General features: G+C 39.9%; 1 protein-coding gene across 6 annotated transcripts in view; it reads right to left on the bottom strand.

Moving 5' to 3' along the window:
* Positions 1–27284, bottom strand: part of LOC104659747 — a 147447-nt gene that overhangs the window by 13591 nt on the left and 106572 nt on the right. The window contains exon 3 of one of the 6 annotated variants that reach the window (XR_004056271.1): positions 9011–9128. The exons of the other annotated variants lie outside the window; for them this stretch is intronic. The gene's annotated coding sequence lies outside the window, so the exon portion shown is untranslated. The remainder of the gene's footprint in view (positions 1–9010; positions 9129–27284) is intronic. 6 annotated transcript variants of the gene reach the window in all.

Raw genomic sequence — 27284 nt, 5'->3', positions numbered from 1 at the left:
TATAGAAGTGCTGAAATAGAAGTTTAAAGCCCCAAATGTAAATATTATTAAAGAGGAAAAGTCCCAAATCAATAGTTAAGGTTTCATCTAAAGAAACTAGAAAAAGAGGAGCAAAATCAACCCAAAGCAAGCAGATGGTATGAAATAATAAAAAGAAGTCAATTAAGTAGAAAACAATAAAGCAATGAAGAAAATCAATGAAACAAAGACCTAGGATTTTTTTAAAAAATCAATATAATTGACAACCTCCCCAAGACTACAAGAAAGAAGACACGCCGGGCGCGGTGGCTCAAGCCTGTAATCCCAGCACTTTGGGAGGCCGAGACGGGCGGATCACGAGGTCAGGAGATCGAGACCATCCTGGCTAATACGCTGAAACCCCGTCTCTACTAAAAAATACAAAAAAACTAGCCGGGCGACGAGGCGGGCGCCTGTAGTCCCAGCTACTCGGGAGGCTGAGACAGGAGAATGGCGTGAACCCGGGAGGCGGAGCTTGCAGTGAGCTGAGAGCCGGCCACAGCACTCCAGCCTGGGCGGCAGAGCAAGACTCCGTCTCAAAAAAAAAAAAAAAAGAAAGAAGACACAGTGTGCAATATCAGTAACCAGATATATCAGTATGAACATCAAAGGCTAATATGAGAATACTAGAAACAAACCTATAAACCTAAATTTGACAATTTAGATGAAATGGACCAATTCCTCAAAAAATATAAATGACCACAACTCAGCCAATAATTAAATAGACCATCCGAGTAGACCTATAAATATTAAGATTTTTTTTTTTTTTAGATATTTCCATTTCCCTCCCAAATAGTATGTATTTCTGTGTTTTCTTTTCTTTTTTATTATTATTATTATTATACTTTAAGTTCTAGGGTACATGTGCATAACTTGCAGGTTTGTTACATATGTATACTTGTGCCATGTTGGTATGCTGCACCCATCAACTCGTCAGCACCCATCAACTCGTCATTTACATCAGGAATAACTCCCAATGCAATCCCTCCCCCCTCCCCATGACAGGCCCCGGTGTGTGATGTTCCCCTTCCCGAGTCCAAGTGATCTCATTGTTCAGTTTCCACCTATGAGTGAGAACATGTGGTGTTTGGTTTTCTGTTCTTGTGATAGTTTGCTGAGAATGATGGTTTCCAGCTGCATCCATGTCCCTACAAAGGACACAAACTCATCCTTTTTTATGGCTGCATAGTATTCCATGGTGTATATGTGCCACATTTTCTTAATCCAGTCTGTCACTGATGGACATTTGGGTTGATTCCAAGTCTTTGCTATTGGGAATAGTGCCGCAATAAACATACGTGTGCATGTGTCTTTATAGCAGCATGATTTACAATCCTTTGGGTATATACCCAGTAATGGGATGACTGGGTCATATGGTACTTCTAGTTCTAGATCCTTGAGGAATTGCCATACTGTTTTCCATAATGGTTGAACTAGTTTACAATCCCACCAACAGTGTAAAAGTGTTCCTATCTCTCCACATCCTCTCCAGCACCTGTTGTTTCCTGACTTTTTAATGATTGCCATTCTAACTGGTGTGAGATGGTACCTGATTGTGGTTTTGATTTGCATTTCTCTATGGCCAGTGATGATGAGCATTTTTTCATGTGTCTGTTGGCTGTATGAATGTCTTCTTTTGAGAAATGTCTGTTCATATCCTTTGCTCACTTTTTGATGGGGTTGTTTTTTTCTTGTAAATTTGTTTGAGTTCTTTGTAGGTTCTGGATATTAGCCCTTTGTCAGATGAGTAGATTGCAAAAATTTTCTCCCATTCTGTAGGTTGCCTGTTCACTCTGATGGTAGTTTATTTTGCTGTGCAGAAGCTCTTTAGTTTAATTAGATCCCATTTGTCAATTTTGGCTTTTGTTGTCATTGCTTTTGGTGTTTTAGACATGAAGTCCTTGCCCATGCCTATGTCCTGAATGGTATTACCTAGGTTTTCTTCTAGGGTTTTTATAGTATTAGGTCTAACATTTAAGTCTCTAATCCATCTTGAATTAATTTTCATATAAGGAGTAAGGAAAGGATCCAGTTTCAGCTTTCTACTTATGGCCAGCCAATTTTCCCAGCACCATTTATTAAATAGGGAATCCTTTCCCCATTTCTTGTTTTTCTCAGGTTTGTCAAAGATCAGATGGCTGTAGATGTGTGGTATAATTTCTGAGGACTCTGTTCTGTTCCATTGGTCTATATCTCTGTTTTGGTACCAGTACCATGCTGTTTTGGTTACTGTAGCCTTGTAGTATAATTTGAAGTCAGGTAACGTGATGCCTCCAGCTTTGTTCTTTTGACTTAGGATTGTCTTGGCAATGCGGGCTCTTTTTTGGTTCCATATGAACTTTAAAGCCGTTTTTTCCAGTTCTGTGAAGAAACTCATTGGTAGCTTGATGGGGATGGCATTGAATCTATAAATTACCTTGGGCAGTATGGCCATTTTCACGATATTGATTCTTCCTATCCATGAGCATGGTATTCTCTTCCATTTGTTTGTGTCCTCTTTGATTTCACTGAGCAGTGGTTTGTAGTTCTCCTTGAAGAGGTCCTTTACATCCCTTGTCAGTTGGATTCCTAGGTATTTTATTCTCTTTGAAGCAATTGTGAATGGAAGTTCATTCATGATTTGGCTTTCTGTTTGTCTGTTACTGGTGTATAAGAATGCTTGTGATTTTTGCACATTGATTTTCTATCCTGAGACTTTGCTGAAGTTTCTCATCAGCTTAAGGAGATTTTGGGCTGAGATGATAGGGTTTTCTAAATATACAGTCATGTCATCTGCAAACAGAGACAATTTGACTTCTTCTTTTCCTAAATGAATACCCTTTCTTTCTTTCTCTTGCTTGATTGCCCTAGCCAGAACTTCCAACACGATGTTGAATAGGAGTGGTGAGAGAGGGCATCCCTGTCTTGTGCCAGTTTTCAAAGGGAATTTTTCCAGTTTTTGCCCTTTCAGTATGATATTGGCTGTGGGTTTGTCGTAAATAGCTCTTATTATTTTGACATATGTTCCATCAATACCGAATTTATTGAGCGTTTTTAGCATGAAGGGCTGTTGAATTTTGTCAAAGGACTTTTCTGCATCTATTGAGATAATCATGTGGTTTTTGTCTTTGGTTCTGCTTATATGCTGAATTACGTTTATTGATTTGCTTATGTTGAACCAGCCTTGCATCCCAGGGATGAAGCCCACTTGATCATGGTGGATAAGCTTTTTGATGTGCTGCTGGATCTGGTTTGCCAGTATTTTACGGAGGATTTTTGCGTCGATGTTCATCAGGGATATTGGTCTAAAATTCTCTTTTTTTGTTGTGTCTCTGCCAGGCTTTGGTATCAGGATGATGTTGGCCTCATAAAATGAGTGAGGGAGGATTCCCTCTTTTGCTATTGATTGGAAGAGTTTCAGAAGGAAAGGTACCAGCTCCTCCTTGTACCTCTGGTAGAATTCAGCTGTGAATCCATCTGGTCCTGTACTTTTTTTGGTTGGTAGGCTATTAATTATTGCTTCAATTTCAGAGCCTGCTATTGGTCTATTCAGGGATTCAACTTCTTCCTGGTTTAGTCTTGGGAGAGTGTAAGCATCCAGGAAATTATCCATTTCTTCTAAATTTTCTAGTTTATTTGCGTAGAGGTGTTTATAGTATTCTCTGATGGTAGTTTGTGTTTCTGTGGGGTCGGTGGTGATATCCCCTTTATCATTTTTTATTGTGTCTATTTGATTCTTCTCTCTTTTCTTCTTTATTAGTCTTGCTAGCGGTCTGTCAATTTTCTTGATTTTTTCAAAAAACCAACTCCTGGATTCATTGATTTTTTGGAGGGTTTTTTGTGTCTCTATCTCCTTCAGTTCTGCTCTGATCTTAGTTATTTCTTGCCTTCTGCTAGCTTTTGAATGTGTTTGCTCTTGCTTCTCCAGTTTTTTTAATTGTGATGTTAGAGTGTCAATTTTAGATCTTTCCAGCTTTCTCTTGTGGGCATTTAGTGCTATAAATTTCCCTCTACACACTGCTTTAAATGTGTCCCAGAGATTCTGGTATGTTGTATCTTTGTTCTCATTGGTTTCAAAGAACATCTTTATTTCTGCCTTCATTTTGTTATGTACCCAGTAGTCATTCAGGAGCAGGTTATTCAGTTTCCATGTAGTTGAGCAGTTTTGATTGAGTTTCTTAGTCCTGAGTTCTAGTTTGATTGCACTGTGGTCTGAGAGACAGTTTGTTATAATTTCTGTTCTTGTACATTTGCTGAGAAGTGCTTTACTTCCAATTATGTGGTCAATTTTGGAATAAGTGTGATGTGTTGCTGAGAAGAATGTATATTCTGTTGATTTGGGGTGGAGAGTTCTGTAGATGTCTATTAGGTCTGCTTGCTGCAGAGATGAGTTCAATTCCTGGATATCCTTGTTAACTTTCTGTCTCGTTGATCTCTCTAAAGTTGACAGTGGGGTGTTGAAGTCTCCCATTATTATTGTATGGGAGTCTAAGTCTCTTTGTAAGTCTCTAAGGACTTGCTTTATGAATCTGGGTGCTCCTGTATGGGTGCATATATATTTAGGATAGTTAGCTCTTCCTGTTGAATTGATCCCTTTACCATTATGTTATGTCCTTCTTTGTCTCTTTTGATCTTTGATGGTTTAAAGTCTATTTTATCAGAGACTAGGATTGCAACTCCTGCTTTTTTTTGTTCTCCATTTGCTTGGTAGATCTCCCTCCATCCCTTTATTTTGAGCCTATGTATGTCTCTGCATGTGAGATGGGTCTCCTGAATACAGCAAACTGATGAGTCCGGACTCGTTATCCAGCTTGCCAGTCTGTCTTTTAATTGGACCATTTAGTCCATTTACATTTAAGGTTAATATTGTTATGTGTGAACTTGATCCTGCCATTATGATATTAACTGGTTATTTTGCTCATTAGTTGATGCAGTTTCTTCCTAGCCTTGACGGTCTTTACATTTTGGCATGTTTTTGCAATGGCTGGTACCAGTTGTTCCTTTCCATGTTTAGTGCTTCCTTCAGGGTCTCTTGTACGGCAGGCCTGGTGGTGACAAAATCTCTAAGCATTTGCTTATCTGTAAAGGATTTTATTTCTCCTTCACTTATGAAACGTAGTTTGGCTGGATATGAAATTCTGGGTTGAAAATTCTTTTCTTTAAGAATGTTGAATATTGGCCCCCACTCTCTTCTGGCTTGTAGAGTTTCTGCTGAGAGATCTGCTGTTAATCTGATGAGCTTCCCTTTGTGGGTAACCTGACCTTTCTCTCTGGCTCCCCTTAAGATTTTTTCCTTCATTTCAACTTTGGTGAATCTGGCAATTATGTGTCTTGGAGTTGCTCTTCTCGGACAGTATCTTTGTGGCGTTCTCTGTATTTCCTGAATTTGAATGTTGGCCTGCCCTACTAGGTTGGGGAAGTTCTCCTGGATGATATCCTGAAGAGTGTTTTCCAACTTGGTTCCATTTTCTTCCTCACTTTCAGGCACCCCAATCAGACGTAGATTTGGTCTTTTTACATAATCCCATACTTCTTGCAGGCTTTGTTCATTTCTTTTTCTTCTTTTTTCTTTGGATTTCTCTTCTTGCTTCATTTCATTCATTTGATCCTCAATCGCTGATACTCTTTCTTCCAGTTGATCGAGTCGGTTACTGAAGCTTGTGCATTTGTCATGTATGTCTCGTGTCATGGTTTTCATCTCTGTCATTTCGTTTATGACCTTCTCTGCATTAATTATTCTAGCTATCAATTCTTCCATTCTTTTTTCAAGATTTTTAGTTTCTTTGCACTGGGTACGTAATTCCTCCTTTAGCTCTGAGAAGTTTGATGGACTGAAGCCTTCTTCTCTCATCTCATCAAAGTCATTCTCCATCCAGCTTTGATCCATTGCTGGCGATGAGCTGCGTTCCTTTGCAGGGGGAGATGTACTCTTATTTTTTGAATTTCCAGCTTTTCTGCCCTGCTTTTTCCCCATCTTTGTGGTTTTATCTGCCTCTGGTCTTTGATGATGGTGACGTACTGATGGGGTTTTGGTATAGGTGTCCTTCCTGTTTGGTAGTTTTTCTTCTGACAGTCAGGACCCTCAGGTGTAGGTCTGTTGGAGGTTGCTTGAGGTCCACTCCAGACCCTGTTTGCCTGGGTGTCAGCAGCAGAGGCTGCAGAAGGTAGAATATTGCTGAACAGCGAGTGAACCTGTCTGATTCTTGCTTTAGAAGCTTCCTCTCAGGGGTGTACTCCACCGTGTGAGGTGTGGGGTGTCGGTCTGCCACTAGTGGGGGATGTCTCCCAGTTAGGCTACTCAGGGGTCAGGGACCCACTTGAGCAGGCAGTCTGTCCGTTCTCAGATCTCAACCTCTGTGTTGGGAGATCCACTGCTCTCTTCAAAGCTGTCAGACAGAGTCGTTTGCGTCTGCAGAGGTTTCTGCTGCTTTGTTGTTGTTGTTGTTTAGCTGTGCCCTGTCCCCAGAGGTGGAGTCTACAGAGACAGGCAGGGCTCCTTGAGCTGCTGTGAGCTCCACCCAGTTCCAATATTAAGGTTTAATCACTTGAGATCTCAAGAAAAGAAATGTCCAGGCCCAATGGTTTAACAGCGAATTTTACCAAATATTTGAAGAGAAAATTAATACCATTTGTATGTAGTATGTTCTAGAATATAGAAGAGAAGTAGATTAGTCAAAATTATCCAGATAAACAGAATATATCTACCTACTGTAGAAAGAGAGAGGGAATTTATTTTAAGGAATTGACTGATATGGTTGCAGAGATTGGCAAGCCCAAAATCTGTAAGGCAGGCCAGCATATTACAGACCCAGGGAAGAGCTGATGTTGCAGTTTGCATCCAAAGGTAGCCTGTTGATAGAATTCACCCTCCCTCATAGGGGGTTGAATGAGGTTCACTCATATTATGGAGGGTAATCTGCTTTACCTGATGTCTGTGGATTTACATGTTACTATAATCTAAAGAGTATATTCATAGAAACATCTAGAATAATGTTTGACCAAATATCTGGTTACCATAGACTAGGCTAGTCAAATTGACACATGAAATCAACCATCACAAGGAGGGAACACTTTTCAATGTATTATATAAAACTAGTATTGCCTTGATATCAAAACCAGACAAAGAAAATTAAGGCCAATAAAGCTCATAATATAGGCTCAAAAATTCTGTAAAATAAAAACATATGATATTCAACAATAATGAAGAATAATTATACACCATGATCAAGTGGAATTTATTTCAGAGATACAAGACTTGTGCAATATGCTAAATTCAATCAATGTAATCTACCATTTTCATGGGCTAAAAAATTTGCATGACCATATCAATTGATAAAGAAAAAACACTTGACAAAATTCAATATCTATAACTAAGAACTCTCAGAGAAATAGAGATAGAAGGAAAGCTAATCAAGTTATTCTCTTACAAAGAACTTACTCTCTTTTTGGAGAGCATTTATAAAAAAAACTTACATGTATCATTATACTCAATAATGAAAGACTGATTGCTTTCCTCTTAAGATTAGGAACAAAGCAGTCATTTCCAGTCTCACCATTCTTATTCAACATAATGCTGGAAATCACAACTGGTGCAATAAAGGCAAGAAAAAAAAGAAGAAAGGAAAGGAAAAGAAGAAAGGAAAAGGAAAGAAAAAGGAAAAAGGAAATGAAAAAAGGAAAGGAGAAAGGCCGAAAAAGGAAAGGAACGGAAAGGAAAGCCTGAAGACCAGGACACATTGAAGGAAGGAGAAAGGAAGCAAGGACGGCAAGGGTCGGCATTCCCTCCTTCATGAAGGCAATGAAACGTGCCCAACTTCCCTCCCTTCCAGTCGCTCCCGTCCCTTCTCTCCCTTCCTCCCTTCTCAGGCCAGGAACTTCCGACCGCAAAGTATTCCCGGTTGGAAGAAGAAAAAACTGTCCCTCTTTGAAAAGTTGGAGAAAATCCCAAGTATCAAAAACAAAAACAAAAACAAAACAAAACAAAACAAAAAACAAAAACAAAAACAAAACCAAAAAAGCCTTCTAGGACTAATAAATGAGTTCAACAAAGTCTCAGGATCCAAAAAAATACAATAATTAATTGTATTTTTATACAGTAACAATGAACATGTAATTAAAAACACCAAAATAAAAAATGCATTGTCATTATAATCACTTTTTACAAAAATATCTTAGGTGTAAATCTAACAAAACACAGAGGACTTGTAGGGTGAAAATTGTAAAATGCTAATTTGAAAAATCAAAGAAGGTCTAAATAAATGGAGAGAAATATTGTCTTTATAGATTAGTAGATCCAATATAGTGACACTCTCCTCAAATTAATACACAGGTTCAATACAATGCCAATCAAATCTCAGCAATTTTTTTTGCCTATTTAAAAGATTAGTCTAAAATCTATATGTGAAGGCAAAGGTACTAAAATAGCTAGACACTCTGAAAATATTTGAAGTAATGTGGGGAACTTTCCAAAGTGAATGATAGTTATCAAATCACATATCCAAGAAGCTCAGAGTATTCCAAGCAGAATAATAAATTTAAAAATCAATAAATAGCCCATACATATTTATGCATATTATATTAAAATGAAAAAAAAAAGCAGAGACAAAGAGAAAGTATTGAATAAAGTCAAAGGAGGAAAAAATACCTTACCTATGGGAGGAACAAGGGAAATCACCAACCTAGGATTTTATATCAGCAAAGTTATTCTTCAAAAGTGAAGAATAAATAAAGACTTTCTCAGAAAAGCAAAATTATAGAAATAGACGACAGATCAGGGGTTGCCAGCTGTAAGTGCTGGAGAGGGAAGCAGATGTGTTTATAAAAGGGCAACATGGGCCAGGCGCGGTGGCTCATGCCTGTAATCCCAGCACTTTCTGAGGCTCATGCCTGTAATCCCAGCACTTTCTGAGGCAGGTGGATCATGAGGTCAGGAGTTTGAGACCAGCCTGGCCAATATGGTGAAACCTGGTCTCTACTAAAAATACAAAAATTAGCTGGGCGTTGTGGCGCATACCTGTAGTCCCAGCTACTCAAGAGGCTGAGGCAGAATCGCTTGAACCCGGGAGGTGAGGTTGCAGTGAGCCAAGATCACACCACTGCACTCCAGCCTTGGCAACAGAGCGAGATTCTATCTGGGAAAAAAAAGGCAGGCGGGGGGCGGGCAACGTGAAGTTCCTTGTGTTGATGGAAATGTTCTATAACTTGACAATATCCTGGCTGTGGTTTACATTGTTTTGTAAACTGTTACCACTAGGGAATACTGGGTAAATGGTACCTGGATCTCTCTGTATGATTTCTTACTGCAAGTGAATCGACAATTATCTCAAATATAAAATTTAGTAGAAGAAAAAACTCAGCCTGTTACAAATCGTTTTTATGTATCCTCCTCCTGGGGCTGACCCTAATACGCTGCGAGAGAATGTAAGCACATGGCAGCCCTGCAGCAGTGGGCAGCAGGTGTCCATATCTGTGTCAGGCCCATGCCGGCCTCCTGCTCCAGGTGTGACTCATCCTATCTGGTCCTGGGCAGACACATGAAGTGTGGTGCTTATTCCCATGGTGGCTGGAGGAGCTGCAGACCTTGGCCTGGCTCCCATGTAGCATCCTGGCATCCATCTGCTAGCAGGTAGCTTCAACCCCCTGCTAACAATGCAACATCTCATTCCTGCCACAACAAGACCTATGTAGCACAATGGTTCTCCTCACCTTGGATCAGTGACATGCTCTAGGGGTTTGGGGGAACTTTTCACATGTCTTTGCCCACAACTTCAAGAGCACATAAAACTGAGGAGACTCTGGCCCTCTCCTGCCTGGATCCACTGTGCCACCAGTTCTCATCTATACCTGTCAGCTGTCATATCAGGGTGGCGTGGGAGAAGGGATCATTTCCCTGAGAATTGTTATTGCCTAGTTCAAACCGTGGTTATAAGTTTCACTCTATTTTTCAAAATGTACACTCAGAAAGGGTTCCATCATATCCCCATTTCCCAGATTTGAGCATAAGAGAAACTAGTTCTATAAGGATGCTTCTGATTTTTTTCTGTCTTCCTTCTAAACCAGCATATTTTGCTTAAGAATCAAGACTATGCTACCTTTGTTATTCTAGTTGCGTAGCATCTTTCTTACCCCAGGGCAATGTGCAAGTTATGTCTAACTTCTCTGGGCTGAAGGGAAACAGCCTTAGGTAAATATGTGAAGAGAAAATATTTAAGGAGCTTGGCAATGAGAATAAAGTACATAAATGCATACATGGGTGGGGGGAGGTTATGCTCCTACAGTAAAATATCTCTGTGTTGTACTGTACATAGTAGCAATGCTGCCATACGGCTCTGGCTGCTGGGCTTCTGTTACTGATGCAGCATACAACTTGTCTTTTAATGATAATGCAGTCCGATTACATTAAGACTCAAGACTCAAAAGTCTCTTTGAAAATGCTTATTGATGTGAATGCCTTCATTTTTCTTAAAGAAAAAAGAAGAAACACATGCAAGAAAGGAAGCATAAGAGGAAAACCTTGAGCAAAAACCCTGAGAAAAAAATAATGATTTATAATCCCTTGTCTTAATGTTATCCTTACAATAAAGCTTTCCTTTCCCCTTCCTCTGTGCTGTCTTCCAACTTCCTGATGCCTTTCACTGCATGCTGAACCTCTGTTTCCATGTGGGCCCTTTGTGGTGCCTCCCCACCATTCACACAAAGGTCCTTTTCAAAAACTCAGGCAATATACTTGTTTGGTACTAACCAGTTGCTTACTAAGTCACCTCACATCCTGGTGCACAGAGCGCTATAGATAATTAACATTGTGAATTCTCCGTAAAAATCCGAGCCAACGTACTGTTGGTTAAAGATTTCAAACACAAGAAAATCCTTTGTGTGAACAGGAAACTGATTTGCGTACTTACTGTTAACTAGGCAAACAACTTGTAAGTGAATTGCATTTGTTCTCTTGGCAGCCCTGTGTGTATAAAGAGGCTTAGCTGGAAGATTAAAACAAATTCTCTTAAAATATTGCACTGTAAAACCATACACCTGCCCAGAGTTCAAAGGACTGTGGTCTTATACGTTGTATAAGCATCAGGAAACTTTGATATGGGAAACAGTTTATAATCACATAGCTAGACATCTAAGGCAAATTCCCCTAAGTCCAAGGTTTTTCAAGCTGGCAATGTGAAAAGAGAAAGCCAGACTCATCCACTTCCTGAAGAAAGACCAGGCGGAATGATAGCAAGGTGTATTTAGGAAGCTTCCAATGTCCTGTGGATGAGGGAAAGTGATGACTGCTGAAAGGCAGGCAAAACATGAAGCCACTTGGGTATGCTATGACAGAAGACAATTTAGGATTTTGTTAATTCCAGCAATTATTATGATTATGAAAAAACAATGCTGCTTCTTAGCCTATATGGTGATTATCCTTTAGTTTCTATGGAAGATTATGGGCTGAGGGAAATAGAAGTATATAGAAAATGTAAGAAGTTTTAGAGACGCGACAAGGCTGTTCAAGCTTTCATGCAGGCTGAAACTTTCTGGGAAGCTACCCACACACCAGATAATATTAAAATAACGCAGGTGTGCAGTGGGTGAAACAGAGAGAGGCCCATTCATCTAGGTGTTAAAAAAATAACTGCTGTTTTTATTACTACCTGTAATTTTCAAATTAATGACATAATGCTTCACAGGATAAATAGTCCACCTCATAGAGGATAGTTGAATTTATTTTTTTAACCCAAAGCAGGAAATGCTCTTGCTGGGCTCTGTTCCTCTCCTGAAGCTGCTCTGGGCCCCCTGCCAAGGATTGCTCACCAGGCTCCTATTTCCCTTTTTTGATCTCATCCAATCCATTTACCTTATGCTCTCACTTTTTTTTTTCTTATTTCTTTCTTTTATATACCTCCTGCATGTTAGGTAATAGAGGCAAACTGCATTTCCTGTCTGCCTGCTTAAAGCAGGGAAAGATTAGCTTGGACAGATGTAAAAAGCAGTTGCTAGTTTTGCCTTTAAAGACACAAGGATACGTAAAAATCCTTTAAAAGAGAGACTAGATTGCACATCTATAAGCCTCTGGGGTGACTGTGTTTCTTTTAGATAAAATAAATGGTTTGGGGGAACTTAAGCTATCCATGTGGATCCTTCCTCTGTGGTGTGCAAACAGGTGGACCACTCATGGGCTCGATGCCAGTGAGTCCCCCACTCCACGGGAATTCACAGAATGCCCAGTGGCAGCCTTCAGTCTCCGGTTGCTTGCAGAACAAGGCACCCAATCTCCTGTTAAATTAGGCTCTGTTTCTTTCACTGAAAGAATTATGGCTTTATTATTTACTTTCCAGAGAAACTTTCTTTACAAAACTCCAAGGTTTAAGCCTCTTAGCATTTTCTCATCAGTTTTAGCAGACATTTCAAACCAACCAGACTCAGAGACACATTCATTATTCCGTCTGTCGCTCAAGCTCCCCTTCTCTTCAAATGGCTGTTCTACTTCTGGGTAACTAATTTAATTTTATAAATCCAGCTACAGTCCCCTTAATAAACTTACAGGGCTCTATCTAGTTCAGGTAGGTGGAATCATGAAAGCTACATGGAATGCCACCTGTTGGAGTTTGCTTTCACTGTAGAAGAAACTTTGCACCATATGAGCAGCTCTCCAGGAAGCACCCTTTACATCCATTATGTTGCTTACTCTTTCATTTCCTGCTATTTCAGCAGGCAATGGTGCACCCATGTTCAATTTCTGATTGCACCACTTCCTAGCTGTGTAACATTGAGGAGAGTCCTTTAAGCCTTGGTTTCTGGCTTAGGACCATGCTGAACACAGTATTATCTGATCTTCCTTTCTGGATTTTCCCTTGGAGCCAGAGGCCATTTCCACCTAAACTGAAAAAGACAAAGCATTGCCACGCAACTAACACAGAACTGATGCCTGTTCCTTGACCCTCCCTTTATAAGATTTCCTATTTCCTGCTGCAGCTGCTGAAATTAGGGATTCACTGACTTGAACAGTTACTATGGACTCATTTTTTATCTTCCTATGATGCCCACAACACACACACACACACACACACACACGCACACACACACACATATATATATAGAGAGAGAAGTACTTAACAAGCAGCGATAAAAACTTAAGACATGTTTGTTGTATGAATGATCCTTACTTAGTGGAAACTTGAGAGGGTAAAACTTTTTAAAAGCTAAGATGTACATGCCTAGACCCACAAATGTGTTATTTAGCAAAGCACTTTGAAACACCGAAGTAGAACACCACAATGATAGAGTTTTGAACAGGAACATTCCACAGACCATTAGGTTTCACCGTCAATACTGTTCAATAATGAATCCAGAGAGTCCTGATTTTTCAAGTTGAAGAAAGGCCAATTTGTCTTGTCTGTGACACTTATCAGGTGTTTCCTGAATGTCATGTGCCAAAGTCTATTTTTATGCAGGCCCAGAAGTCTTTTGTTGCTAGAGCAAAGAATCATAGATCAAAATCCCAGATACAAACTGATTTAGAAAACACTAAAAGTATAAAAACTGAGAGTAACAATAGCTATCTCATATGGTCATGGTGAAGATTAAATGAGATCATATGTTATATGCTCAGCAGAGAGCCTAGTAAGCACTCAGCAAATGTTAATAAGCATTGTTATTTTTATCAAAGTGTAGAATAGCATTTTGAAATCTCACACAGACTGCAACTAAGCTAAAATATGCAACTCTGCTTATAAATATGTACTAATGACAAGTGCTGTCTTTTAATATCCTATGATCATAAAACATCTGTCTTGGTAGAGATCCCTAGAAATAGGTCCTGAGTCAGGGAATTGGGTGCCTATGAATTACTGAGAGAGTCCTCATCAGGAGAAACCTGTCAAAGGGAGAGGAAAGTAAGACTAGAGAGGGATAAAAGAGCAAGGACATGGTCTCAGACAAAACCAAGCCTTGCCTTGATCCGTACGAAGGCTCTGGGGCTTAAATCATACAGAATTGTTGCCTACTGAGAACCAGCCTTTTATACTCCCGCATCCATGAGCCATTTGCTATGAGCTGCACCTCCTTCCTCCCACATGAAAGATAAGGGCATAATCTCTAGGGCAAGGCAGTCCCCTTCAACACAGGGTAACTCTCCAAAAGTGGAGAGGTGTGTTTGTTAGCTTGGGCTGCCATAACAAAATACCACAGACGGGGCAGCTCTGTTTCCTCATAGTTCGGAGAATAGAAGTCCCAGATCAAGGTCCAGCACAGGTGGTTTCTGATGAGGGCCCACTTCCTGGCTTGCAGGTTGCTGCCTTCTTGCTGTGTCCTCACATGGCAGAGAGAGAGAGAAAAAAAATTCTTTCTCTCTCTCTCTGTATAAAGTCACAGCCTTATTGAATTAGGACCGCACCTCTATGATCTCATGTAGCCTTAATTACCTCCTGAAAACCCCATATCCAGATACAATAACTTTGGGGATTAGGGATTCACCATACATACTTTGAGGTGACACAAGTCAGTTCATAGCCAGAGGCATCTGTGACCCTTTGGCAGCCAACACTCATAGCAACTGAGGCACGTGTACAAAGGCCAGGTATGGTAGATTGTTTACAAAAATGATGGCAATTCTTCTTTCTGTATTCATGGCCCTTTCAATATGACTTTGCAACTCCCTGTCTACTCTTTGAACCTAGACTGGCTTTGTGAATTACTGTGACCAACAAAAGGCAGAAGTGACATTGTACCACTTCTAATCTTAGAGCTCAAAAGGCTTACTTCCACTTGCTCTCTTGGAGCTTGGATGCCACCACATGAATAAAGCTGGGTTGGCCTGCTGGATAAGAGGCATCGTCCTGGCCAGTAGCAAGCCAGCCAACGACCAAACACATTAATAGAACAGCTAGCCTCCAGTCAATCCTCAAGCTGACCACAGACACATGAGTGAGCCCAGCAGAGATTAGCCAAGCCTGACTGGATCAGCAGAACTACCAGGCTGACTGGTAAATTTGGCAGCAATAATAAATGGCAGCTGTGTTAAGCTACTAAGCCTGGGGCATGGAAGGGGCTTGTTAAACAGCAATAGATAACTGATACACCCAATAAAGTAAACCTGGACAGAAATATGGAGTGAATACAGGTCACCAAGCATCTTAAAGAAATAATTCATGAAATTCCTATGTAGCTAAGGAGTAGCTAGTTCTACGACTTTTTAAAATAATATAAAAATTTAATCTGTCACCAGCAGACATATTCTTCTCAGTGAATATTGAATCAAACTCTTAGAGTCGAGTTCAATTACTGTCTAGCCTCAAGGATACATATCTAGATTTAAAACCAATCTTGGTCTAAGGTCACTGATCTCACCTCAGCTTTCTTTCTATACCGCAGTCCACAGGAGGTATAGAAGTAAAACACTGTACTCAGAAAAAGAATTTTGGAGCTTATGAACTGGCTTTTCCATTTTATATTTGTATAATTTGCCAAAGAACCTATCTGAATCAATTTCCTCATGTGCCAAATGAGGATAATATTCTATAACTACAAGAAAATTGTCAAGCAGCTCAAATGAAATACCAGTGTGAAAGTCTAGGTAAGGTGAGAAACGTTACACAAACATGAGTGAATTTGAGGGGACCTAATCTGTATATCCTTGGAGACTCTGGGATGAAATAACCAGGAGTTCTTGTTGTATAAAGTTTCTGATACTTCCTGAGATAAAGGTAAAGTGGATTTTGAGAAACATGCTCGAAGTTTGAGCCTTCGGGATAAAGGTGGTCCCAAAGTTCTTACCCTGAAGTAGAAGACATCTGACATGCGCCTCAGCAAGAGACTCTAATCATAAAGCAGAAAATGGCATGTTGGGACATAGCTCAGAATACTTCTGACCTCATTTGAGACATCTGTTCTAAATCCTTCAACAGAGGGAACAATAAAAAGGAAAAGTCCTGGTTATATACTGAAGTCCTAAACAAAGAGTTGGCTTTCCAGTTCACATTGGCTAACTGGATACAAAAGTTTACTCTGGGGGAAAGAAATCCCATTAAGATGACAGAAAGCCACATATATATACACCCATAAAAAGTGAATCCGTAATAGAGTGGGAAATTTGAAAGTGATGCCACCAATCAAATTTCTAGAGGATATAGAGTCATTCAGACTAGATTGAAAGTGGAAACTAAGAGAGCTGAGGAAGCCACAACCTCATATAGAGGAAACAGAAGGTCAAACAGAGTATGTTTTCCCAACTGTGCCCCCAAATAATCCAAAGAGCAGAACCAGTGGGAACTAGGGGAAAGAGCAGGATGAAGACCGTTAGTAAGGTGACTAATTAAAGGATTTCAAAACATTTACCTCAGTGTCCACCCATGTCCCTGATGTCATGAAGGGAGTGGTTACTTCTTAGAGCTACACACTCCAGATTCGAGCCATGAGAACACCTCTCTAAAGTGAAAGTTGGGGCATAGAAAATTCCAGAGTAGCTGAGGCTGGAGAAGCAGAGCAGTATTACAACCTACGGTTACTCTGAGGGACTGGGGCTCTTGGCATGATCTCATTCATACTTCCCCTACATAAGCTCCCAGGGCTCCTATAATCAGAACCTGTTTCTGTGTCACATGAGCAGTGATTTTTTTTCTTTTTCTTTCTTTTCTTTGAGACAGAGTCTTGCTCTGTCGCCCAGGCTGGAATGCAATGGCACAATCTCGGCTCACTGCAATCTCCACCTCCCAGGTTCAAGTGATTCTTCTGCCTCAGCCTCCCGAGTAGCTGGGATTACAGGTGCATGCCACTATGCTTGGCTAATTTTTGGTATTTTTAGTAGAGACGGGGTTTCCCCATGTTGGCCAGGCTGATCTTGAACTCCTGACCTCAGGTGATCCACCCACCTTGACCTCCCAAAGTGCTGCGATTATAGGCATGAGTCACCACACCCAGCCTATGAGCAGTGATTTTCATTTGGGCTAGGATTCACATCTATAGCTAAGAACAGATAACCAGAATATCTAAATATTTGAGGAAAATCAACCATAAATATATCAACTATAATAACAATAACAACAACAAAGTTCTAAACTCAACAAGTAGAAAAATTAACCCGTGGGGAAATAACAAAATCCAAGCAAACGAAAGAAAACTACAAAGGAATATAAACATAAGAAATGAAACAAAACTTCAAAATAAGAATAATTAATTTCCTCAGATTGGTTTGAAGAGATACTGTGTTCAAAAGAAAATAATATATTGTAATGATTAAAAGCAACAAGGGAGATCTCCAAAGTAAAAAATATGATCACAATCTATTAGCGACTCAAACAGAAAAATGCACACAGCTAAAGAGTCAAATAGGCAGCAAATAGAGCCAAGTGATTCTCCTACTCTGTAGTCCAGAAGGACAAAGAGGTGAAAAATATAGGGGAAAACCTAAAGAACATGAGGAAGAGACCCAGAAGAATATTCACCCATTTAGTAGGCATTCTAAAAAACAGAAGAGAGGGGATGAAGGAGAAGAAATAAAAATAATAATAGAGTAAAATGTCCTTATCAGATCTTCAGATGAAAAACCTCAAATCAAAACCAAAAACAAAGCCCATTAGGCTTATCTTGATGAAATTTTGGAACAAACAATAAAGAGACTATCCTAAAACACTTCACAGAAACAAAGGGTATACCAATAGGAAACAGAATCAGATTAACATTGAACTTCTTACCTGCAAATAAAATAAAGGAACAATATCATTACAATACTGGAGAAAGGTCATTTTGAATCAAGAATTTTGAATCTAGAATTCTATACCTAGCCAAACTCTCACTAAAAGAAAAGAACCAGGTAAAGATTTGGAGAGCGTGTCCTTACTCAGAAAAGGTACCATTAAAAAAAAAGAAAACCTTTCTAAAAGATTATATATACACATACATATAATATTATAATAAGTACATTTTACCTAATACACATTAAGAGAACAGTATACTCCAGAGTAAGAGAATATACATGCTTCTTAAGATCCATAGAATATTTACAAAAATTGACCACATACCTATGCATACAAACACATACATCCACACACACGCTTTTGATACATTTCAAAATGCAGAATTTATTTCAGCAACAATTTTCTTTTTTTTTTTTTTTTTGAGATGGAGTCTTGCCCTGTCATCCAAGTTGAAATGCAATGACACGATCTCAGCTCACTGAAACCTCTGCCTCCCGGGTTCAAGCGATTCTCCTGCCTCAGCATCCCAAGTAGCCGAGATTACAGGTGCGCGCCTCCATGCCCAGCTAATTTTTGTAGTTTTGGTAGAGACGGGATTTCACCACCTTTGCCAGGCTGGTCTCGAACTCCAGACCTCAGGGGATCCGCCCACCTCGGCCTCCCAAAGTGCTGGGATTACAGTTGTGAGCCACCGCGCCCTGCCCTTCAGCAACAATTTTCTAACTCCAATGAATAATAAATTAGCAACGAAAGAGGAGCAAAAATTATTCCGTTTGCTTAAAAATTGTTAAACATCTTTCTATAATAAATCATGAGTAAAGTCAAAAGTAAAAACTGAATGTATAAACAAATTGGAGCTGAAAGACAAGGAGAACAAGATTTATGGGATGTGGTCAAAGCAATGAAAAGGAAGAGTTCCCTGATTCCCCTTGAAGGGCCTGCGACAGGGGTGTGGCTCACCTGTTCAGTAGCCCCTCTGCTGAAACCCCTTGCGAGAGGGGGAGCATGCAGATAGGCAAGTGCAGAGGCTGGGGTGAGGGCTTTGGACTCTGGCCTTGGGGTAGCGTCTACAGGTGGGTGTTACAAAGCTCTTTCAGCTTGGCCACCATAGACTGCTGGAGTGTTAACCAGCTCAGTGGACCCTCTGCCTTTTCCGAAGGGCAAAGGACCAGGGTACAGCTTTCTGTATTCCGAGCATTTGTCCAGCATCCCGGAAAAATCGGGTCACACACTGGCATGAAGGATAAATGTGAGGTTTTTTTTTTTTTTTTTGATACGGAGTCTCGCTCTGTCGCCCAGGCTGGAGTGCAGTGGCCGGATCTCAGCTCACGGCAAGCTCCGCCTCCCGGGTTTACGCCATTCTCCTGCCTCAGCCTCCCGAGTAGCTGGGACTACAGGTGCCCGCCACCTCGCCCGGCTAGCTTTTTTTGTATTTTTTAGTAGAGACGGGGTTTCACCGTGTTAGCCAGGATGGTCTCGAACTCCTGACCTCGTGATCCGCCCGTCTCGGCCTCCCAAAGTGCTGGGATTACAGGCTTGAGCCACCGTGCCCTGCCAAATGTGAGGTTTTATTGAGTGGTGGAAGTGGCTTTCAGCAGGATGGATGGGGAGCTGGAAGGGTGGGGATGGATGAAGTGGGAAGGTGATCTTCACCTGCAGTCGGGCCGCCCAGGGGCTGGACTCCGCTCTGACTATCCCCAGCCAAACATCTCTCGGTGTCCTGGCGTCCCTCCTCTTCTCTCTTCCTCTGCTACGTTGTTTTGCTGTCAGTCGGCTTGCCTCCTCGTCTCCTCACCTGCCGGTGTGCTCTGGAGCTTGGGGTTTGGGGTTTATATGGGGGCAGGATAGGGGGCGTGGCCAGTCAAAAGGCAACTTTTTGGGTCCCAAACAGAAATGCCTGTTCTCATTTAGGGCTGCGGGTATCCAGGCTGGAGGGTGGGGCCTTTGCCAAGGAACCGCCCTCTTCTACTCAGTATTTCTGTCTCCTGTTCGTGTCAGCAATACACAGAAGAAAATCCATTCCTAAAAACATTTATAAGAGAACAATAAAACTGAAAACGAAGTATTTGTGAAACCACCTTTGCAAAAATCATTATCGGTGAGAAAATTATGACAGTGAAAGAGATCAGAGCTAACTGCTTTTGTAAAGCTCATGGAAAACCATCAGCTTTGGGGAGGGAGAGGAGCCTGAATCCTGCTAAGGTCCAGACATGAACGATTGTCAGGTGGTATTCCAGAGGTTATAAGACATGCAACTTCCCCATTTACTCCTACAAATAACACCACTACTGGAGACTGGCCTTTTGAGATATCTTTCCAGGTTTCTTTGTGTGTCTGACACCCATGACTCCACTTGGGATCCCCCAAGCTTGCTCCTGTGGCCCCAACCAGAAGCTACACAGCAAGCAGAAGGACAGCTTCCACCCCCATGAATTCATCTCTGACTCAACCAATCAGCTGCAAGCCTAGCCATCCTCACCCTTTTCCCCAAAAATGCCTTTGAAATACTTTTAACCTAAAGGCTTTGGAGGATAATGATTTGAGTACTAACTCCATCTCCCACATGGTGTGGCTGGCCTCATGTCTATTAAACTCTTTCTCTACTACAATGCCATGGTCTTTCTTTGTGCAGTGGGCAGGAAAAACCCCTCCAGCAGTTACGTTTCAACTAAGAAGGTTAATAAGGGAAAATAAATACAAATAAATAAAGAATAAAAGAAGATAACTACAAAATAGAGAACTAGAAGATTAATGAGGCTTTGATTAACAAAACAAACTAATACTGTCTTTTTAAAAGACAAATAAATTAGTTAAATCTTCAGCAAATATACAAACAGGGAAGTCAGCACTTCTGTAAAGACAGGCACAAAGGAACAATCAGGATCTTATAAGCTGAATTATGAGGCCTGAACTATATTTATTCTGAAGGCCGGGGGGAGCCATTCTAGGGATTTCTGAGGAAAGGAATGGCCACGGTCAGATCTGTGGTTTTGGGAGCAATCCCTCTTGTAGATATGAGGAAGGAAGAGCGGAGAATGAAGTTGGAGATACCAGCAAGTAGGCTTTGCAAGAGCCCAAATAAAGCAGTGGCAGCAGGGATAGAAGGCATGAGAAGGATTCTAGAGATGTTTATAATGAATAAAGTACAGGCTTTGGTGACTAATTAAATGGCAGAAGTAAGGAAAACACAAGAGAAGCAGATTTGAAGGGTAAAGACGAGTTGATGTTTGAACATGTTGAAACAGAGTCATCCCTAAGTCATCTAGACAGAGATGGAACATGGGCTTCAGACGTTCAGATAGGCAGCTTGGAGGAGGCCTGAATTAGATACCTCAATTTGGTTTTTATCTGGCTCTAAGATTGATTAATGGTAGGTCCAAGAATAGATTTCATCTTTCATGCCACTTTGGATCAGTTTGTAGTGTCATATTGAAGACACATGTTCAGAAGGACTGTGAGGCCAAGTCAAGGATGGGCAGGAATGAGTACCAGGACAAATCAGCAATACATGCCATGGGCCTAGGCCAGAGGTGCAGTGGCAGGCAGGCAGCACATTGCCTGACCCTGTAATAAACAGAGTTGAACTCATGGTCAAGTTTGTCTGCAAACAGCATGTAGCATATGAAGAAAACCATGATCAAGAGGAATCCAATGATTCACCAATATTTAAGAAGTAGATAAAAGAAGGTTCGTCTTAGGATAGCTTCAGCAATTTTTATCAACCTGGGTTTTTAAGCACTTTACCCTTTTCACAAGGAGTCAGAAAGTTTTGCCCAGGTTGTACCTGTAAACTAACGAGGCAATTTGAAAGCTACATGTGTCAATTGACGTCACTGCTTCCCAACTTTTATTAAAACAGAATTCCTATTCATTGTCTCTTGCCTTTAACTGAAGCCTCGTATGTTTGAGATCTAGTAACTATGGTCCTAAACTAATATCCAAAACAAATGCTCTCTTTGGCTATCCTTAATACACTGCATTTATTTTTTTTCTCCATTCAATAAAGACAAAAATAACCTGCTATCCTTATTAAATTTAAATTAGATTAAAAATGTATGTACTAATGCTGAGTTCTTAGGAATAAGATGGCCTAAATCAGAAGTCAGAGAAAATTTTCATAAATACCTAGAACATAAAGTCGACCTGACCATTATAGTATTCCAGAGTCTTAATATGTGGCTCATGAATGAGAAAGTATTTTGATTGTATTATGCTGTCCTAAGAAAGGCTTTGTACTGGAAGTCAGCATGTGTTTTAGTTTGCAATGTGTCAGTAGAGGCTGTGAAACTTTGAGTTAGGTAATTGGTTTTTGGGGTGACCAACTTATTCCTAGTTGCCTGGGACTTTCCCAGTTGTAGCACTGAAAGTGCTGCATCCCAGGAAACATCTTACTTAGCCCAGGGCAAACCAGCATGATTGGTTGGTCACCATATTGGTTGTGATCTCTGAACCTTAATTTCCTCATTTGTAAAATGGGATAACTGAATTAAATAATCTGTAAAATCCCAGTCGACTCTAAAATTCTAGACACAAATAAATTATATAGGCAGAAAGGTGGCTCCTTGCATAATACAATTTTTCCTGCAACAAAAGACCAACTATTCAAATATATTGCCTCCGTTACATAGTATAGTATTTTAAATCCCGGTGATTTAATCCCACAAGATTACACAAGTGGGTCACACCCTGACTAACACGGTAGTATTAACATTTTTCAGGGATCTAAAGCTAGGGGCAACTAGGAAACAAGGAAGCAAGGGGCACTGCCTGCGCCAGATGAATGCCCCATTTTGGGACTAAGAAATTTCCACTTCCCAGTTCTGCCCATCCTGGCCTGGACAATGCCAGATCCCTTTCTTTTTATTTGATGGCCATCAACAACAAAGGTCCTGAAAAGAGATCAGCCTCCAGTCAGAATGAAAGCAGGGCTTTGTCAAGCCCTGAATACAACATGCAGTGACCTGGTTTGTATAGTGCTGGTCAAAATAAAAGGGAATCTTTCTCTAGCAGAGACCAAGTGGTTGCTTATCTCTAGGACTCCCAATGTGAAGTCACTCAGAAAAATAGCAAGTCCCAAAGAGCATATGTAGTTGTTTTCACTGCCCTGCTTCTTCCTGTCAAAACTCAGTGTCAGACAATTTTCAACTGCTTCTAAGACACAAGCAGTTCTCAATAGGGCATTCTGAGTTTTACTAGTATCATCTCTCTGAAAGACATTTTACAGCACCAAAAGAAACTGACTTGTGATGTTCTTATAAAGTTTGTTAAATCTGAAAATGTTTTCTATAGGAAAATAATAAAGGAAAACTAAATGTGGAGCATTAGGAGTCCATGGTTCATGCTTCACAGACACTGACTTGTTGAGTCAGCTTAATGACTGACAGTTGAGTCAGATGCTCTTACCTGAACTTCTCTGACAGAAAAACAAAGGCTATAGTGTATTTTCAAGTAACTGAATTGTGGTTAAAATACCTGGCAAAGTGCAGGTGAATGTACCTTTAAAAGAATGTGAGATGGATTCACAGATGCATCCAGTTCCAGGAAGAGAAGAACATAATTTAATAATTAGCATCTAGTACATTAAAATTTTAATATGTGGAAGACAGAAGCTAACAGCAATCCTTTTTCTATAGAGAACCAAATAAAAAGTAAGTTTAAATTTATCATGTTTCTTTCCTGCTTAAACATAGCCTCCTACATCCCACACAACAAATTCCAAGTTCCTTGGACCAGTTATATTCAAGATTTGCCACTGTTTATTCCACCCCAGATTTCCAAACTTATCTCCCATTTCTGAACTGAAAGCTTGCTCTCTAACCCTTCTCTGCGAACCATCATTCCCAAGTACCATGAGTCTTTCCACCTCAGTGCCTCACTTGTGCTGTGCCTTCAACCTGGCCTGCCCTCCCCACTTTTATCTTCCTTTTGGTATCATATTTATCCTCCAGTCTCTATCCCTTCACAAAATTTTTCCTGAGTGTTCCAGCCTACACTGATTTCTCCTGCTTCTGAATTCTTACAGCACATATTGTCAAGTACTTGTATTAGGCACTTAATAACCTATTGTGTTAGCTGTTTTTTCACACACATGTCTTGTCTCAACTAGACGCTTACAGCCTTGAGGGCAGTGCTTTTTATACCATGCATTCCCCTACAATGTTATTAAATTGAACAGTACAATTTCCTGAGTCCTGAATTAGGTCACAAGAACATGCCCTTCTCCAGAGATTAGGAGACTTGCCCATTGGCCTGAAACAATTTAAAAGAAGAATAATTGAAGTTGGAGGGATAATAATAGACTCTAGAGGATAATAATAGAAAATAGATAGATAATAATAGATGATAATAATAGACTCCAGGAAGATTCTAAAAGCCTAAAATTAGATACAACTGATAAGCCACTTGTCCTAAGCCAAGCAGAAAATAGGATGGAAAATGTGGCAATAGCCATTGACTAAGGTGTGAAAATATTTAGCCAAGTAATCAATTGGGTTGTAGTTGTGATGTCAAACACTGATTCAGAAGTATTATATTATTAACTTTTTGTAGTGAATTGACATAGTCAGCTAGTATTAAAGAATGATTAGATTCAGAGGTCTACTGCAAATCAAGCCAAAGCTAGAGTAAGTTCAATTTCCTCCTTTTTCTTTCTTCTTATTAAATTTATCTCCACAAGAGTCTCTGTTTTGGCAGAATAATTGGGTGTATTTATGGCAAACGTGAGGGAAAATTAGAATCTGCATCGAATTTCAAATGATGAAATTTGCTCAGTGACTACTGGCAAATTTTAGTTAAGACATGAAGACATGAGGAATATGAGAGATACCAAAGTTTAGAAATGAGACTTCTCAATACTCTGGTAGCTCATATGGGATATGTTATTCCTCCAGAGCCCCTTCGGGATGCCAGATGTCTTGCTTTCTCTCTCCCTTTCTTCCTCTATTTTCTGGTATCTCATCTTCTACAAGATATATAGAACTGTGCTTCTAGGTGAAAGTAAATGTAATATGCAAGCCATGCCAAATGTAAAACAGTTACCATTGAGAAAGCATTTTTCCAAAGGAGAAGAACTAACTTATCAGTAGGAAGTAATTACTTTCAAGACAGCACAGTGGATTAAATTTTGTAAACTTGCTGGACCTACGTATGAGAGAGTATAGAGAAACTTAGAGTTCATAGGACTCTAGAACAACTTCTCTGGCACGGTTCCAAAAACGGATTTCTAATCCTTCTTCTGATAGTTAAAATGTCCACAACCTTAGACTAGGGCTAGGTCAGCCCTACCTATGTAAAAATTCCTATAGAAAAAGAAATGGTGCTTCAGTCATTTCATTGCCCATAATCAGACAATTCTACCACCACTTAACACATTTGTTTTCAGGAGCTCCATGTTCTTCCATTCCATCAGCCCTCCTCTGACCCTGAATTCCTTCCTCCTCAGGATAGACTTACGTCTGCCATTTCTGTGGTAGTCTTTCTGACATCTGAGATTCCACCACCTGTCCTATTATTTTGTCCACCTTTTCAATACCCAACTCTACACTAACCCCTTCTCCCTCCTTCTCTGATAGGGAGCCATTGCAGACATCTGGTCAGTGAACCAAAGGGTCACCTTAGAAATCACTGCCCTTAATTTCTGATCTATAGTCCTTACCCTCCCTCATCTCTTGCAGACTTTCATAGTCATCCATGATCCTCAAGCTCCCAGCTCAATCAATGCTTGTCTCAGTCTTTGCAGTTACTTCTCCTATACTTTACTCACATGAGAAAAAGCCATAGACATAGACTGGGAGAAACTATTCACATAAATATTTATAATTTAGGGTTTGTGTCTATAATATATAAAGTATTCATTAAGTCAATAAAAAGATAGATAAATCCATTGGGGGATTTTTTGTTTGTTTTTCTTTCCTTTTTCTTTTTTAGAAGACAGGCTCTCTCTGTCACCCACGCAGGAATGCAGTGGTGCCATCATAGCTCACTGCAGCCTCAAACTCCTGGGCTCAAGTGATTCTCCCACCTTAGCCTCCCAAGTAGCTGGGACTACAGGGTACATGACTGGTTATTTATTTATTTATTTATTTATTTTGATATATACAGACGCTCGATTACTCAAGCTTGTCTCAAACTCCTGGCTCTAAGAGATCCTCTCGCTTGGGCCTCCCAAAGTGTTGGTATTACAGGCATGAGCCACCGTACCCAGCCCATAAATCCATTTTTAAAAGACAAAAGTTTGACCAGATACTACACAAAAGAAGATATGCAAATAGGGAATAAGAACATGAACAGGTGCTCAAAATAATTAATCATTAAATAAATATAAAGTCCAAACTATAATGTGACACCTTGTCACACCCACTCAAAATAAACAGAATAAAAAAGACTGGCATAACTGGTGGTAGGAATGTAAATTAATACAGCCATTATGGAAAACAGTATGGAGGTTCCTCAGAAAACATAAAATAGAATTACCATATGATTCAGCATTCTGCTTTTGGGCATATATCCAAAGGAATTGAAATCAGTGTGTTAAAGAGATATCTGTACTCCCATATTCGTTGGAGTATTATTTGCAATACCTAAAACATGGAAGCAACCTAGGTATCCATCATTAGATAAATGGATTTTTAAAAGGTGATGTATAGGCACAATGGAATACAATGCAACCTCAAAACAGAAGGAAATTCTGTCATTTGGGACAACGTGGTTGAACCTGGAGGACACTGTGCTACGTAAACAAGCCAGGCACAGAAAGACAAATGCCATATGATCTCACTCATATGTGGAATCTAAAGAAGTTGAACTCATAGAAGCTGAGAGTAGAATGGTGGTCACCAGGGGCTGGGGATGTTGGTGGACAGGGAAAGAGGAGATGTTGATCAAAGGATACAAAGTTTCCATTAGACCAGAGGAATAAGCTTTAGTCACTTATTGCCTACAATGTTGATTATAATAATGTGTTTTATATATCAAAATTGCTAAAAGAGTAGAGTTTTAATGTTTTTACCACAAAAATGCTAAGTATGTGAGGTGATGAATTTGTTAATCCACTTGATTTAATTATTCCACAAGGTAAACATGCTGCATATCAAAATACCAGGTCGTATACCATAAATATATACAATAATTACTTGTCAATTAAAAATAAATTTAATATAAAAAGGCTAGCATACAAAATATTGGCGAGGATGTAGAACAACTAGAATTTTCAAATGTTGCTAATGGAATATAAATACTATTTTGAAGAATGTTTTGGCAGTTTCTTATAAAGTTAAATAGAAACCTATCCTATGACCCAGAAATCCCATTCAAGGTCCTCACCCAAGAGAACTGGGGGAAAAAATTGTCCACAAAAAGAATTGTATAAGAAAACTTTATTACAGTAATTAAAGCCTGGAAACAGCCCAAATGTCCATCAGTAACTGAATGGATAAACAAATTGTGGTATAGCTATACAATGGATCCTACTCAGAATTAAAAAGAAACAAACTATTGATATACTCAATAATATGGATGAATCTCAAAAATAATATTTAGAAGAAAAAAACAGAAAGTACATACTATCTGATTCCACTTATATGAAGATCAAGAACAAGCAAACCTAATCCA

This window comes from Rhinopithecus roxellana, chromosome 3 (assembly GCF_007565055.1).
Source record: "Rhinopithecus roxellana isolate Shanxi Qingling chromosome 3, ASM756505v1, whole genome shotgun sequence".
NCBI lineage: Eukaryota > Metazoa > Chordata > Mammalia > Primates > Cercopithecidae > Rhinopithecus > Rhinopithecus roxellana.
The sequence above is the reverse complement of the archived record's forward strand: the minus strand, read 5'-3'. Positions and strand labels throughout refer to the sequence as shown.